The sequence below is a fragment of the Pteropus vampyrus genome, unplaced genomic scaffold (genome assembly GCF_000151845.1).
Source record: "Pteropus vampyrus isolate Shadow unplaced genomic scaffold, Pvam_2.0 Scaffold263, whole genome shotgun sequence".
Taxonomy (NCBI): Eukaryota; Metazoa; Chordata; class Mammalia; order Chiroptera; family Pteropodidae; genus Pteropus; species Pteropus vampyrus.
This window is the reverse complement of record NW_011889044.1, coordinates 619,228-622,390: the sequence shown is the minus strand read 5'-3', so window position 1 is coordinate 622,390 and position 3,163 is coordinate 619,228.

Below are 3,163 nucleotides of genomic sequence, written 5' to 3'. Positions count from 1 at the left end.
GTAAAAGCTCTTTTACTGCGTATAGAATTTGGGACGTTATAGAAATATAAAGAAACCATCAAGTAATAAATTTGCAGCGTTAAATTGAGACCTTTTTAGTGCCGTGGCTATCAGCAACAGCTTCTTGGGAGCAGAAACCGAAGTTATGCCCCTCAAAAGCCCAGCAGCCCGAGCTACAGAAAAGTGCATTTTCCTTGGAAGGTTGCAGCAGCCTCGGACCCGGGCCTTCCGTGGATTCTGTGCGTTGCCACCAGTGTGGCGTGGACACAGACCCTTCCTTCACAAAGGGAGGCTTTCCAGTGATTTCTTGCAGGGTTTTGTTTGTTTGTTTTTTGGTTTTTTTTGCACCAAAGATAATGGTAGGTTATCTAAAAATGATCTTATTTGAGAAATGTTCTAAAAATTCACAGTCTTCAAGATTAAACAATAAAGCTCTAGGACAGAAGCACTGGAAAACCGTTCGACTGCCCCGTGTTGACCCGCTCAGAGAACTTTCTTTTCCCCAAATAGTGGCGCTGCTGGGGGAGGTGGTTCATCGCTCAGAGAGCCGCATATGCAGTGTGATTATTTGTAACTGGTTGCATGTGTCACTTTGTAAATATTTCTCCAGTTCCCAGTGGGTTCGAGAGGCAACCCCGTCACAGGGGCAAGAACAAGGAACGGACAGACTGACAGACACGAACAGAGGGAGCAAGGGACAGCGAAGGGGGAAATGGGTTCGTTATGACACGCACATGTAAAATACCCTAAATGAGAACAATGCAGCATTAAAATATATATGTAAAGATATTGCTGGGTACTTTTCCATTAATTTTTCAAAGGTCTTGACCCCCTAAAGAAAAATTTCTGACTAAAAGGGGTTTTCCTGACCACTCAGTTTCTTCTTCTGCTGAGTCCTACAGCGAAACGGCCATCCTATATTTGGCCCTTGACACAGTTGCCACGGAAATGAGTGGCAAACACTTTCAGCTTTCTGGCTTCACTGTGGGATCCAGTGTAGAACACAACTAAACTGTCAGAGAACCTCCCTAAGTCACATTTTACCTGATAAGTAAGAGTTTCCAGAAAAACGGTGACATGTATGGGAAGGAAAGTAGATTGTTTAACTCACTCTGAAAAAATCCCTTTTGATTCATAGACTGTCTGCACGATCGAAACATAAGAAACCGTCTCTTTCTCTCATCAGACTCTTAATTCCCAGACAGGTACTCAGGGGGGCAACGGGGTCGTGTTAGCGCCCGGAAAATCGGGGTCCTGAGGGATAAGAAAGGAGGAGCCGAATGCCAAGTGAGGGAGAGGCACTGACTCAGCGATGGGGTGCGGGGCTCGGATGCCGCTTAAACCGTTTGTAAGGAAAATCAAATATCCTATTTGGGGAAAAAAAGAGAACTTACTGTGGAGGTCGAAGGACACGGGCTTTCCGCAGCTGGAGCCAGAGGCGATCTGGGGCGTGAGGGGCTCCCCGCAACGGGCTCGAAACCGCATCGTGGCGTGCGTTCCCAGCAAACAAGACCTGGCTTCTCCAGGGAAGACCTCGGCGATGACTCATCCTCTGGATAGTCCTCGTCCAGGTCGGTGGACCCTAGGGAAACGCTGTGGGGTTGAGGAGGTCAGCGTTTTTCCTCCTGGGACTGAGGAAGAGAACAGAGCCTTCCACGCAGTCCTGGGGCCGCAGACGGGAGGACTGGTTGGCAGAAGCCGGCGTTTAGAATCCGTACTCGGAAGAAGACTCCAGACACTGGCGGGGTAGAAGACGTCGCAAGTTGAAAGGACCGTGCCCTCCATCTTCTGTGTGGGATTTTTAAGTTCTTCTAGTGAAACCTGTTCCATTATCTACATACTTGTTGGTGGTTGTGTAAATGACTACAACGCCATTGGAGGTCAACTCAGAAATATCTAGAAGACTTGAGGATGCAGATTCCATGCAACTCAGCAGTGGACTGACTCATGTGTTGAAGCTCTGCCCCCCAGTGAGGCTGAATCTGCAGCTGGGGTCTTTAGGAGGCAATTAAGGTTAAGCGAGGTCATAGGGTGGGACTCTAAACTGATAGGATAAGGGAGGGAAAGCTCGCTCACCCTCTTTCTCCCTTCTCCCCACCCCTTCCTCCCTCTCTAACGTGTGGACATAGCCAGAAGGTGACCAGCTACAAGCCAGAAAGAGGGCTCTCACCAGAACATGACCAATACTGCCACCCTCACCTCAGACATCCCAGCTTCCAGAACTGGGAGAGAATGAATTCCTGTTGTTTAAGCCACGGGGCTGGTGGTGTCTGTCACGGCAGCCCGAGCAGGCCACGATGGTGGCTACCCTAGAAAGTTCTTCTATGTACATGTGAAGGGAAGGGAAGGGTACGCATTACAGTGCTGTTCCTAATGGTAATATTGTGAAGACAGTCCAACTTCCTGTGGAGAAATCTAAACTGTTGGTTCGCATCACAGAATTCTATAGAGCAGTTGGATGAACACTGTTAGCATGTTCGGCGTAAATAAATGTCGAGAAATATGTCAGGTCAAAAAAAAAAATGAGCTCAAAAAGATATTCATGCATGATACCAGGTGAAATTTGAAACACCTGAAACAATAGCGTATAATTTTAGGGATACAGACGTGTATAGTAAAAGTACAGACGACTGCCTGGAAATGACACCCACCAACTACTTCTGAGAAGGGAGAGGAAAATGATAGTGGAGGCAAGAGAGGACTTTTTGCTGTATCTGTCATGTCTTATGTCTTAATAAGAAATGAGATTTGTGCCAGTTTCAGCGACGTGTTTGCATCTTTTACATCTGTGTGCTGCCTGTTACATTTTTGCAGGTTTCACATATTTCTGATGTAGGAGGTGTTTTGTTTCGTCACCTGGATTCTCAGCAGGACAGTAGCCCTTCCCAGACAGACCTCTTCTTTTCCACCTGTATTATATTATATACGCTGCAGTAAAGAGCCCAGAGAAATTTAGGTGACTTGGCCAAAGGGTCCAACCTAAACAGTGACTCGAGGATTAGAAACTGGTTGTTCGTCTTTTCCCATAGCTGTGTATGTCTGTTAATTATATTCTGTAGACACAGTGGCTCCAACTTTATCGTCCAACCCCCAAATAATCCGCGTTTGAGCCCATCGGATCGTCCCTGTGCCCTAGTCCAGAGCCGCAGGTGCCGTGCGACCT